Source organism: Parasteatoda tepidariorum, chromosome 1 (genome assembly GCF_982258835.1).
Source record: "Parasteatoda tepidariorum strain Cologne lab strain chromosome 1, Ptep-v5.0, whole genome shotgun sequence".
In the NCBI taxonomy this organism is placed as follows: Eukaryota; Metazoa; Arthropoda; class Arachnida; order Araneae; family Theridiidae; genus Parasteatoda; species Parasteatoda tepidariorum.
Window position 1 is genome coordinate 74,941,667 of NC_141755.1, and position 14,507 is coordinate 74,956,173.

A 14,507-nucleotide genomic window follows, 5' to 3' on the forward strand; every position below is an offset into this window, starting at 1 on the left:
CAATTTCAGGCTTTATTTTCCTCCCTCTGAAATCGAACCGAAAAATCTCTTGATCATTTTTTAATGGCTAATATAATCAAGAAAACAGTTCTTTGTCAAATTCTAGTTATTTTATCATGATCATGTAAAGTCTGAGAATTATTTTGCATTTTGTCAATTTACCTAGAGCTTTAAAATATTTTTTGAGTGCCTAAAATGTTCTTAAAAGTTGCTTATTTTTTGTTGAAAGATTTGGCTCCGCACCCTGTAAAAGCATAGTTTATTTATATATATTTACTATGTAACATGCTAGCTAGGCAAGTGCGGTATCATTATCTATGTAAACACTAAATCGAATGAGAATAAAAACAAGCTGTCTGATTTAATAGTTTAACAATTCGAAAATTTATAAAAAGTTTAATGTGTAGAAAGGACAATTTTATGACTTATACCACTTTATGCAACTGACATTGCTATCTAATCAAGTAAGGCATTTCTTCAAATTTATTTTTTAAGCTTAATTCAAAAACATAGTCCTTTGAAATAATTCTGTAGAAGAAATGATGGTTTAATGTATGAAATATAAATTTTTGAATTACCTTTCACTCATAAAATATTTATAACATCAAAACTATTAGATCTATCAAATCAATTCTATTTTTTAAATTCAGTCTAAAAAATACATAATAAATAATGTCAGACTTGTCTATACTACAATGTCTCAGAATTTTATTTTCATCAAATTAATTTACATTACATGAAGGGATCATCAATTTTATTCATTTACACATTGCATATCAGGAATATCAAAAAATGAAAATTATTTTTTCCACTTTCTTAGTAAAATTGCTTTTTAAATATAAGAGGATTTTCAATGTCATACTTACATTTTATTATTGTAAAATTTATATCATTCATTATTGGTATAAGATAATTTAATTAAAAATTATAGGATTTATTTTGGGACAAATTTATTGTAATATACAGTATATAAATTAAAATTTATTTATAACTATAAAAAAAAACAATATTTTATTAAGAACATACTTTTAATGTATCATATTATTTTGTTATAGCCCTTTACGTGTTTTGTTTTGCATTTTAAATAATACAAGAATCAATTTAAAAAATAAAACATTTATTGTCAAGTGAAACATTTAGAACATTATTCATTTTTATTTCTTATTTTTTAATTTCTTCCATAAAAACAGTATTACATCTCTTTCCTTCTTTACCAGATAAACCTTACAGGATTATACGAAATATCTGAAATAAAAGAAAGAAATCACTTTCATGATAAAATTTTACCAACACATTATTAGAATAAGGAAGATTAAATGCCATTAATTTGAAATCATTTAAGTCCTTAGGTATCCCTTTTAAACTTATTTTAAGTTTGACAGATATTTTGATTATAGTTCTAAGATTATTCTATACACTAATGAAAGATGGCAGGTGTGTTTAGTTTTGTAGTTCTTATGTTTGGATTGAAATTTGTTTCAAGAAAAATAAATTGTATTTATAAACGAAGACTCTTAAAAATGTAAGTATATTGAAAAATTAGTAATGGCTATATCACACGAGAGAAAATATGTGCAACTGCAAGTGTAACTGCAAGTGTAAGTGCAACTGCAAGTGAAATTTCTCCAAAAAACGCTCGTGTGATATAGAAATTACGGTTGCACGAAATATCTGCAACCGTTCAGGCAATTTCTTTCATGAACCAATCAGATCGTTTGCTTTTTATGACGTTTCAATTTTATGTGATGACATATACAAATGTAAATAAAAATGGCGGCGACGTTAGGAAGAGGATGATCGGATGAAATTTTTTTATAGATGAGACGGAACAAGTTTTTAGTTTAATAATAACATTTCCTTTAAAATGAAAGCATTAAAAATACTTTCGCACTATGAGATGACCATCTCAATGCAGTTGATGTACTACCATAACAGGAACCTGCACACGATTTTAGTATCGGTAAGTATAGTACATTATTTTTGCGATAAATTTTCTTTTAAAATATTTATTTATTTTAAGCTAATAAAATTAAAACTTATTATAATTTGTTCCGATCAAAGTTTTAATTACTTTAAATAGAAATAATTTCTATTTTTATATATGTAAAGAATTATACTGGCGAAAAGCTTTACTTTGAAATATTCGCCAAGCAACTCGCCAAACTTTGTTTCAGTATTATAACATAAAATATAATAATGATTATATTTCTTTATTTTTAAATTTTAATCTTTGTTTCTGTTGATTGTAAAAGCATGTGTCCGATTATTTGAAAGTTTTATAATTATTAGTGAAATAATTATTTTATTCTTCCCTAAGAATTCTTTTAATTTTTGAAAATCTCATTTTAAAACAAGTTAGAAAATATGTGTGGTAAATATTTAAATTGTTTCTCACAAAGTTACCCCATTTTCCAGTAATTATTGAAAAGTATTACAAGAAAGGTAGTATATTATATATAAAAAGTAATTATTAAAAATGCAAATTCCCAATCTCCTTGTCTGTTTCTACATTCATCCCTTCTATTTTTTTTTTTTTTTTTTTTTTTTTTTTGTGTGTATGATGATTTGCATAATATTTTGTTTATAATTATTCAAAGTTAACTAATGATACTTTACTTTTTATTTATACTTCACATTTATCTCTTGATACTTAGCTTTTCTATAATGACAGTAAGTATGTAAGTGTACCTTACTAATTTTTCAATATACTTACATTTTTAAGAGTCTTCGTTTATAAATACAATTTATTTTTCTTGAAAAAAATTTCAATTCAAACATAAGAACTACAAAACTAAACACACCTGCCATCTTTCATTAGTGTATAGAATAATCTTAGAACTATAATCAAAATATCTGTCAAACTTAAAATAAGTTTAAAAGGGATACCTAAGGACTTAAATGATTTCAAATTAATGGCATTTAATCTTCCTTATTCTAATAATGTGTTGGTAAAATTTTATCATGAAAGTGATTTCTTTCTTTTATTTCAGATATTTCGTATAATCCTGTAAGGTTTATCTGGTAAAGAAGGAAAGAGATGTAATACTGTTTTTATGGAAGAAATTAAAAAATAAGAAATAAAAATGAATAATGTTCTAAATGTTTCACTTGACAATAAATGTTTTATTTTTTAAATTGATTCTTGTATTATTTAAAATGCAAAACAAAACACGTAAAGGGCTATAACAAAATAATATGATACATTAAAAGTATGTTCTTAATAAAATATTGTTTTTTTTTATAGTTATAAATAAATTTTAATTTATATACTGTATATTACAATAAATTTGTCCCAAAATAAATCCTATAATTTTTAATTAAATTATCTTATACCAATAATGAATGATATAAATTTTACAATAATAAAATGTAAGTATGACATTGAAAATCCTCTTATATTTAAAAAGCAATTTTACTGAGAAAGTGGAAAAAATAATTTTCATAAAAGTGATATTCCTGATATGCAATGTGTAAATGAATAAAATTGATGATCCCTTCATGTAATGTAAATTAATTTGATGAAAATAAAATTCTGAGACATTGTAGTATAGACAAGTCTGATTATTATGTATTTTTTAGACTGAATTTAAAAAATAGAATTGATTTGATAGATCTAATAGTTTTGATGTTATAAATATTTTATGAGTGAAAGGTAATTCAAAAATTTATATTTCATACATTAAACCATCATTTCTTCTACAGAATTATTTCAAAGGACTATGTTTTTGAATTAAGCTTAAAAAATAAATTTGAAGAAATGCCTTACTTGATTAGATAGCAATGTCAGTTGCATAAAGTGGTATAAGTCATAAAATTGTCCTTTCTACACATTAAACTTTTTATAAATTTTCGAATTGTTAAACTATTAAATCAGACAGCTTGTTTTTATTCTCATTCGATTTAGTGTTTACATAGATAATGATACCGCACTTGCCTAGCTAGCATGTTACATAGTAAATATATATAAATAAACTATGCTTTTACAGGGTGCGGAGCCAAATCTTTCAACAAAAAATAAGCAACTTTTAAGAACATTTTAGGCACTCAAAAAATATTTTAAAGCTCTAGGTAAATTGACAAAATGCAAAATAATTCTCAGACTTTACATGATCATGATAAAATAACTAGAATTTGACAAAGAACTGTTTTCTTGATTATATTAGCCATTAAAAAAATGATCAAGAGATTTTTCGGTTCGATTTCAGAGGGTGGAAAATAAAGCCTGAAATTGAGAATATCTTGCAAAATACAGCATGAGAGAGCAAGAATCTCACCGAACCCAGCTCACTAGACGCACATGCGGACTCGCAAGTATTTCACCAAACCTGTAAAATGATTGGCGTTTTCATACGCTATGGACTGACGGTACGCTGAAATTGATCATGGTTGAATGAATTCTGCTGTTGTTGTTAATTTACGTCGCACTAGAGCTGCACAATGGGCTATTGGCGACGGTCTGGGAAACATCCCGGAGGATGATCCGAAGACATGCCATCACAATTTTGATCCTCTGCGGAGGGGATGGCACCCCCGCCTCGGTAGCCCGACGACCTGCGAGCGAAGTTGAGCACTTTGCGGTAGCACAGTTTAACGAGGACCCATACCGCACACCCTCGGTCCCTACGCAGACTGATCCAAGTGGTCACCCACCCGCACACTGACCATAGCCAAAGATGCTTGACTTCGGTGATCTGCTGGGAACCGTGTCTTAACGATCAGTCCAGTGCGGGACGAATGAATTCTGAAAACGTGAAATAGAAAAATGTGAAAAGTACGTTTTTACATAATATGTGGCGAAAATCGACATTCCTTTTCATAAATCTCTTTTTCGAAAAAGGAAAATAAGGCACTTTTTAAAAACACTTATTAAGAAAAGCACCTTTAAGGGCCTTTAAAAAATGAAAATCAAAAATAAGCACCTTTAAGCACTTTTTAAAAACGCTACGCACCATGTTTTATACCTTAGTCACTCAAATCAAGATAAAAAAAATCGTCAAAATTCTAGATAGTATTTAAGTCCATCCCCCTTTCACCCCCTTATCCTTTTAGGGACACAACATGAAATTCATTGATATCTTAATATCATTTTATATTATGAGGTAGAAATCATAATCCTTTTTATACTATGCTACTTCACTTAAAAAGCACTTTTTAAAAATGCTACGCACCATGTTTTATACATTAGTCACTCAAATCAACGTAAAAAAATCGTCAAAATTCTAGATAGTATTTAAGTCCATCCCCCTTTCACCCCCTTATCTTTTTAGGGACGCAGCATGAAATTCAATGATATCTTAATATTATCTCATATTATGAGGTAGAAATCATAATCCTTTTTATACTATGCTACTTCACTAATGGGGAAATAAAGTTTTCAGAATTTTAATTTCCTGCTGAAGAAAAGACTTAACACAAATACAAATGTAAAAAATTAAATCAGAATCAATCAATATTCTACAGCATCTTTACGAACATCGTTGAGAAACTATGATGTAATAGAATCATATGATAAAATTAAATATGAGCCAAAAGTAAAGATAAATAACAAAATATGGTAACCCAATTTCATGCAACCGTTCAGGCAATTAAGCAACCCTTTCGGCAACTCCGAACGGAGGAATTTCACTTACAGTTGCACTTACACTTGCAGTTACACTTGCAGTTGCACATATTTTTCTCTCGTGTGATAGAGGCATAAGGTACACTTACATACTTGCTGTCATTATAGAAAAGTTAAGTATGAAGAGATAAATGTGAAGTATAAATAAAAAGTAAAGTATCATTAGTTAACTTTGAATAATTATAAACAAAATATTATGCAAATCATCATACACAAAAAAAAAAAAAAAAAAAAAAAATAGAAGGGATGAATGTAGAAACAGACAAGGAGATTGGGAATTTGCATTTTTAATAATTACTTTTTATATATAATATACTACTTTTCTTGTAATACTTTTCAATAATTACTGGAAAATGGGGTAACTTTGTGAGAAACAAGGTAAATATTTACCACACATATTTTCTAACTTGTTTTAAAATGAGATTTTCAAAAATTAAAAGAATTCTTAGGGAAGAATAAAATAATTATTTCACTAATAATTATAAAACTTTCAAATAATCGGACACATGCTTTTACAATCAACAGAAACAAAGATTAAAATTTAAAAATAAAGAAATATAATCATTATTATATTTTATGTTATAATACTGAAACAAAGTTTGGCGAGTTGCTTGGCGAATATTTCAAAGTAAAGCTTTTCGCCAGTATAATTCTTTACATATATAAAAATAGAAATTATTTCTATTTAAAGTAATTAAAACTTTGATCGGAACAAATTATAATAAGTTTTAATTTTATTAGCTTAAAATAAATAAATATTTTAAAAGAAAATTTATCGCAAAAATAATGTACAGTAGGGAACCAATTATCCGGAACGATCGGGACCGGGACTATTCCGGATAACTGATTTTTCCGGTTTTCGGAATCGCTACAAAAAGCAGTTTTTTTATTGTTAAACCCAACTAAAAAAAAAAAAAAATTGGAAATAATCTTAAAAAGAAGAAAAAACGATGAAGTAATACACTAATGATTATTTCCAAAATGATGGTAAGGTGATCATCTTTCAAAAAAGAAAGAAAAATCCTAAAATCTTATGAGGGAAAAAAAAAATTTAAAAAATGGCGGGAAAATTTATCGAATTTCGTTCCGGTTTTTTGGTTTTCCGGTTTTCTGATTTCCGGATAACGGGTTCCGTACTGTACTATACTTACCGATACTAAAATCGTGTGCAGGTTCCTGTTATGGTAGTACATCAACTGCATTGAGATGGTCATCTCATAGTGCGAAAGTATTTTTAATGCTTTCATTTTAAAGGAAATGTTATTATTAAACTAAAAACTTGTTCCGTCTCATCTATAAAAAAATTTCATCCGATCATCCTCTTCCTAACATCGCCGCCATTTTTATTTACATTTGTATATGTCATCACATAAAATTGAAACGTCATAAAAAGCAAACGATCTGATTGGTTCATGAAAGAAATTGCCTGAACGGTTGCAGATATTTCGTGCAACCGTAATTTCTATATCACACGAGCGTTTTTTGGAGAAATTTCACTTGCAGTTGCACTTACACTTGCAGTTACACTTGCAGTTGCACATATTTTCTCTCGTGTGATATAGCCATAAGAAGATAGAAAAGTAAGACTTGTTATGCCTCTATCACACGAGAGAAAAATATGTGCAACTGCAAGTGTAACTGCAAGCGTAAGTGCAACTGTAAGTGAAATTCCTCCGTTCGGAGTTGCCGAAAGGGTTGCTTAATTGCCTGAACGGTTGCATGAAATTGGGTTACCATATTTTGTTATTTATCTTTACTTTTGGCTCATATTTAATTTTATCATATGATTCTATTATATCATAGTTTCTCAACGATGTTCGTAAAGATGCTGTAGCATATAGATTGATTTTGATTTAATTTTTTACATTTGTATTTGTGTTAAGTCTTTTCTTCAGCAGGAAATTAAAATTCTGAAAACTTTATTTCCCCATTAGTGAAGTAGCATAGTATAAAAAGGATTATGATTTCTACCTCATAATATGAGATAATATTAAGATATCATTGAATTTCATGCTGCGTCCCTAAAAAGATAAGGGGGTGAAAGGGGGATGGACTTAAATACTATCTAGAATTTTGACGATTTTTTTACGTTGATTTGAGTGACTAGTGTATAAAACATGGTGCGTAGCATTTTTAAAAAGTGCTTTTTAAGTGAAGTAGCATAGTATAAAAAGGATTATGATTTCTACCTCATAATATAAAATGATATTAAGATATCAATGAATTTCATGTTGTGTCCCTAAAAGGATAAGGGGGTGAAAGGGGGATGGACTTAAATACTATCTAGAATTTTGACGATTTTTTTTATCTTGATTTGAGTGACTAAGGTATAAAACATGGTGCGTAGCGTTTTTAAAAAGTGCTTAAAGGTGCTTATTTTTGATTTTCATTTTTTAAAGGCCCCTAAAGGTGCTTTTCTTAATAAGTGTTTTTAAAAAGTGCCTTATTTTCCTTTTTCGAAAAAGAGATTTATGAAAAGGAATGTCGATTTTCGCCACATATTATGTAAAAACGTACTTTTCACATTTTTCTATTTCACGTTTTCAGAATTCATTCGTCCCGCACTGGACTGATCATTAAGACACGGTTCCCAGCAGATCACCGAAGTCAAGCATCACTGGCTATGGTCAGTGTGCGGGTGGGTGACCACTTGGATCAGTCTGCGTAGGGACCGAGGGTGTGCGGTATGGGTCCTCGTTAAACTGTGCTACCGCAAAGTGCTCAACTTCGCTCGCAGGTCGTCGGGCTACCGAGGCGGGGGTGCCATCCCCTCCGCAGAGGATCAAAATTGTGATGGCTTGTCTTCGGATCATCCTCCGGGATGTTTCCCAGACCATCGCCAATAGCCCATTGTGCAGCTCTAGTGCGACGTAAATTAACAACAACAGCAGAATTCATTCAACCATGATCAATTTCAGCGTACCGTCAGTCCATAGCGTATGAAAACGTCAATCATTTTACAGGTTTGGTGAAATACTTGCGAGTCCGCATGTGCGTCTAGTGAGCTGGGTTCGGTGAGATTCTTGCTCTCTCATGCTGTATTTTGCAAGATATTCTCAATTTCAGGCTTTATTTTCCACCCTCTGAAATCGAACCGAAAAATCTCTTGATCATTTTTTTAATGGCTAATATAATCAAGAAAACAGTTCTTAGTCAAATTCTAGTTATTTTATCATGATCATGTAAAGTCTGAGAATTATTTTGCATTTTGTCAATTTACCTAGAGCTTTAAAATATTTTTTGAGTGCCTAAAATGTTCTTAAAAGTTGCTTATTTTTTGTTGAAAGATTTGGCTCCGCACCCTGTAAAAGCATAGTTTATTTATATATATTTACTATGTAACATGCTAGCTAGGCAAGTGCGGTATCATTATCTATGTAAACACTAAATCGAATGAGAATAAAAACAAGCTGTCTGATTTAATAGTTTAACAATTCGAAAATTTATAAAAAGTTTAATGTGTAGAAAGGACAATTTTATGACTTATACCACTTTATGCAACTGACATTGCTATCTAATCAAGTAAGGCATTTCTTCAAATTTATTTTTTAAGCTTAATTCAAAAACATAGTCCTTTGAAATAATTCTGTAGAAGAAATGATGGTTTAATGTATGAAATATAAATTTTTGAATTACCTTTCACTCATAAAATATTTATAACATCAAAACTATTAGATCTATCAAATCAATTCTATTTTTTAAATTCAGTCTAAAAAATACATAATAAATAATGTCAGACTTGTCTATACTACAATGTCTCAGAATTTTATTTTCATCAAATTAATTTACATTACATGAAGGGATCATCAATTTTATTCATTTACACATTGCATATCAGGAATATCAAAAAATGAAAATTATTTTTTCCACTTTCTTAGTAAAATTGCTTTTTAAATATAAGAGGATTTTCAATGTCATACTTACATTTTATTATTGTAAAATTTTTATCATTCATTATTGGTATAAGATAATTTAATTAAAAATTATAGGATTTATTTTGGGACAAATTTATTGTAATATACAGTATATAAATTAAAATTTATTTATAACTATAAAAAAAAACAATATTTTATTAAGAACATACTTTTAATGTATCATATTATTTTGTTATAGCCCTTTACGTGTTTTGTTTTGCATTTTAAATAATACAAGAATCAATTTAAAAAATAAAACATTTATTGTCAAGTGAAACATTTAGAACATTATTCATTTTTATTTCTTATTTTTTAATTTCTTCCATAAAAACAGTATTACATCTCTTTCCTTCTTTACCAGATAAACCTTACAGGATTATACGAAATATCTGAAATAAAAGAAAGAAATCACTTTCATGATAAAATTTTACCAACACATTATTAGAATAAGGAAGATTAAATGCCATTAATTTGAAATCATTTAAGTCCTTAGGTATCCCTTTTAAACTTATTTTAAGTTTGACAGATATTTTGATTATAGTTCTAAGATTATTCTATACACTAATGAAAGATGGCAGGTGTGTTTAGTTTTGTAGTTCTTATGTTTGGATTGAAATTTGTTTCAAGAAAAATAAATTGTATTTATAAACGAAGACTCTTAAAAATGTAAGTATATTGAAAAATTAGTAAGGTACACTTACATACTTGCTGTCATTATAGAAAAGCTAAGTATCAAGAGATAAATGTGAAGTATAAATAAAAAGTAAAGTATCATTAGTTAACTTTGAATAATTATAAACAAAATATTATGCAAATCATCATACACAAAAAAAAAAAAAAAAAAAATAGAAGGGATGAATGTAGAAACAGACAAGGAGATTGGGAATTTGCATTTTTAATAATTACTTTTTATATATAATATACTACTTTTCTTGTAATACTTTTCAATAATTACTGGAAAATGGGGTAACTTTGTGAGAAACAAGGTAAATATTTACCACACATATTTTCTAACTTGTTTTAAAATGAGATTTTCAAAAATTAAAAGAATTCTTAGGGAAGAATAAAATAATTATTTCACTAATAATTATAAAACTTTCAAATAATCGGACACATGCTTTTACAATCAACAGAAACAAAGATTAAAATTTAAAAATAAAGAAATATAATCATTATTATATTTTATGTTATAATACTGAAACAAAGTTTGGCGAGTTGCTTGGCGAATATTTCAAAGTAAAGCTTTTCGCCAGTATAATTCTTTACATATATAAAAATAGAAATTATTTCTATTTAAAGTAATTAAAACTTTGATCGGAACAAATTATAATAAGTTTTAATTTTATTAGCTTAAAATAAATAAATATTTTAAAAGAAAATTTATCGCAAAAATAATGTACTATACTTACCGATACTAAAATCGTGTGCAGGTTCCTGTTATGGTAGTACATCAACTGCATTGAGATGGTCATCTCATAGTGCGAAAGTATTTTTAATGCTTTCATTTTAAAGGAAATGTTATTATTAAACTAAAAACTTGTTCCGTCTCATCTATAAAAAAATTTCATCCGATCATCCTCTTCCTAACGTCGCCGCCATTTTTATTTACATTTGTATATGTCATCACATAAAATTGAAACGTCATAAAAAGCAAACGATCTGATTGGTTCATGAAAGAAATTGCCTGAACGGTTGCAGATATTTCGTGCAACCGTGATTTCTATATCACACGAGCGTTTTTTGGAGAAATTTCACTTACAGTTGCACTTACACTTGCAGTTACACTTGCAGTTGCACATATTTTCTCTCGTGTGATATAGCCATTAAGTTCTGCAAGAGAAAACTTGTATTTATAAACACCAAATTTGAAAACTAGTTTCAAAATTTGTCGTCAGTTGAGAATTTTGACTGCAAAAAACTTTAAAACAATGCTTATTAGACTATTAAGCATGACAGACCATTGCGCGGACATCCATTAATTATTGTTTGTCCTCAGATTACACCATTGTTCCTTCGAATGATCATTATTTTGAAAAAAAATTGTTTTGTAGTTTTCCCAGCATCTATTCACATTTTAAAACTTTGGAAAAATAAAGATCTGATTTGGTAATTTTTAGGCACCGGCTTTCCTTGTGATATTTTTAAACTAGCCTCCTTTGGCTACCAGCTTGGTCATCTTTTAAAAAACTATCGTGCACCAGCATGTAATTTTAATGGTAACCATGCCGAATGCACATCATAGCGATATTTAAATATTCTAATTCTTCAACCAGTTCAATCCTAACACCTTAATTAGTTTAAAGTAATACATTAACCAGCGTCTAGATGTTTCCCAAGGCTTAATCTGCGCGGAAATACTTTGATTTCAATTTTAGCATTTTTCAGGAGACATCCGCGATATTGTCAAAGTTCCTTAGGTATTGAAAAGAGTTAACACAATTAATTTCTTAGTTAAAATTTTTTTCCTTATGTATTGAATAACTTAATTTTGTTAATAATTTAAAGTCTGCCCGGCAGCCATTAAATCACACAAACCGTCGTAAGTATGACTTCGGAACATTTCAGCATAGTATAGGCATAAAAAGTATTAAAATTATTTCCATCTCTGTCTTAGAAAATTCATCCCAACGCTCCATTACGTGCTGCACTACTTCCTCACGCATTGCTAGAGCCATAACACGAGTAAAAAAAAACATCAAGCGTGATAACGTAAACACGAACTACTAGTAAAAAAGCGTTATCTTTGCACGTTTTTTGTTTCCAGATAAAATTTTAATTCTTTCAAAACTAACTATTGCTTGAAAATATGTGTTATGGCTTACATTCGCATTTGTTTCAGAATTTTTATGCTTTCAAACTATTGATCAGTCGTGGGTTTATCCTCCACTATTTTTTACACATCTTCTAGGTTTTCATCCCTATCATCGGAGGATTAAATCAGATATTAAGAGAATAATGGGATGAGAGTTACAGTCGGTATATGCGTCATCGACTTTGAAAGATCTTCAGACATGCAATTTTATTCCGAAGGACCAATATTTCCATTGCATATCGAGATGTAATTAATCCCGATAAGTTTTATTAAACATATTTGTAATGAACTTTAGTCGACACTGTAGAAATTAAATTCAGAGCTCCCAGGACATTTTTTTTTCTTTCGAAGCATCTTGCAGGTCACCGGAATCAGGAAAAGGAACCAGTTGTTCAATGTAACGTCTTTCAAATGATTGGATTATTCCGAGATTCAAAGGCTGAAGTTTGTTGGAAAACATTCCACTCGCAAATTTAGCAATTTAAGCTCTCATACTTCATTTAACCACCCTTCTCGAGCATTGCTCATCCCTCACCGTGCTTTGTCATTTGATCTTTGTTCCGATCTGATTTTGATTCAAGGAGGAAATCTCTGACTGACGAAAAAGCAATAAGATAGAATAGAAAGAGTGTTAAAAAAGCTACAAACAGCTAATAAACAAATCTCTTTCTTGTTCCTTTTTTAAAAAAGGAAGAAGAAAACTCAGAAAAAATTTGTGCGAGCTTTATAGGAAAAAAAAGATTTTGATCTTCTAGAAAGACAAGTAAGGAGTGAAGCGATGTTTTTTTCTAAAAGGGTAGTGTAAAATCTGGAATAATTTAAAATTATCGGTACAGGCGATTTTATATATATATATATATATATATATATATATATATATATATATATATATATATATATATATATATATATATATATATATATATATATATATATATATATATATATATATATATATATATATATATATATACATATATATATATACATATATATATATATATATATATATATATATATATATATATATATATATATATATATATATATATATATATATATATATATATATATATATATATATATATATATATATATATATATATATATATATATATATATATATATATATATATATACTAATTCTATTCTTCTATTATATATTTCTAATTCTTTTCTTCTGTTCAATATTTGTAAGTCTTTTCTTGGAGTAATAATTAATCCAGTAACAATAATAGGTAATGATAACTACTTACTACTAAAAAATAATCTTCTATTAATTATTAAATATAACTAACTAACTATTACTACTACGCATAACTAACAATTCTAACACTAGTTCAATTATTACTTGAGACGAACTAACGAAAAGAGTATTAACTATAATATTGCCAATCGATAGAGAAATACCCGAGTTTATGGCGTCATGTAAGAGAAATACATATATACATTAAAGTTACACGTTGTAGCAAGTAGAACAAAGAAGCTAAAATCTGAATAATTCTGATATTAAAGTATTGATTACCATGTTTCTAAAAGCAAAACAAAACGAGAATTCGACTTATTGATAGGTCTAATTATTAGTAACTCATTATAAAAAAAATTTTTTGCACAAAGTTAAAACGCTTTCTCAAAACTCAAGAATAATTTAGTTCTTTTTAGAGGAGATTTAAAAACTTTTCTTTCCCAGGATATCAAATACGAAACGTAAAGTGAACAAATTAATGAAACTTTTACCTAGCAATTTGTTAACATCAAAATAGCTCCCGTTCTTATACTTGGGAAGCGTGTAAAATTAATGAAATTGCTAAAGGGTATGTTTTTAAATACAGCACTCTCAGCGCTCGGATTCGTTTACCCACTTTATCATGACGATGAGTTAACATCATTTTTATTTATCTTTCGGCGTAATAAATTAAATGGATTTGGGCGTGAAGAAACTGCTTATTAACAGAGTTGAGAGGCGATACTTTTCTGTTATAATTAACGAAATGAACTCAATAGTGTTCGCAAAGAAGAAGCATTTTTATGCGAACAAGTGATCCTTTTAACTTATTGCAACTTTTCTAGAGATACTTATTAGTTAAAAAAAGAATCGTTTCATTACTTTAATAAATAAAAGAAGCGAAGTGTTAATAGCTATTAGACCATTCGTTAAAAT

The 14,507-nt window shown here is 28.3% G+C and overlaps 3 long non-coding RNA genes across 3 annotated transcripts; 1 reads left to right on the forward strand and 2 right to left on the reverse strand.

Moving 5' to 3' along the window:
- Positions 1 to 1,099: 1,099 nt before the first annotated feature.
- On the reverse strand, positions 1,100 to 7,179 carry LOC147816524 (uncharacterized). The gene is made up of 2 exons (XR_015434944.1): positions 6,772 to 7,179; positions 1,100 to 1,245 (listed from the first exon to the last, which is right to left on the reverse strand). It is a non-coding gene; the product is annotated as an uncharacterized LOC147816524 (long non-coding RNA).
- Positions 1,543 to 4,822, forward strand: LOC147816525 (uncharacterized). The gene is made up of 2 exons (XR_015434943.1): positions 1,543 to 1,960; positions 2,991 to 4,822. It is a non-coding gene; the product is annotated as an uncharacterized LOC147816525 (long non-coding RNA).
- Positions 7,180 to 9,778: 2,599 nt separating the features above from the next.
- On the reverse strand, positions 9,779 to 11,141 carry LOC147816526 (uncharacterized). The gene is made up of 2 exons (XR_015434945.1): positions 10,944 to 11,141; positions 9,779 to 9,923 (listed from the first exon to the last, which is right to left on the reverse strand). It is a non-coding gene; the product is annotated as an uncharacterized LOC147816526 (long non-coding RNA).
- Between the last annotated feature and the right edge of the window lie 3,366 nt (positions 11,142 to 14,507).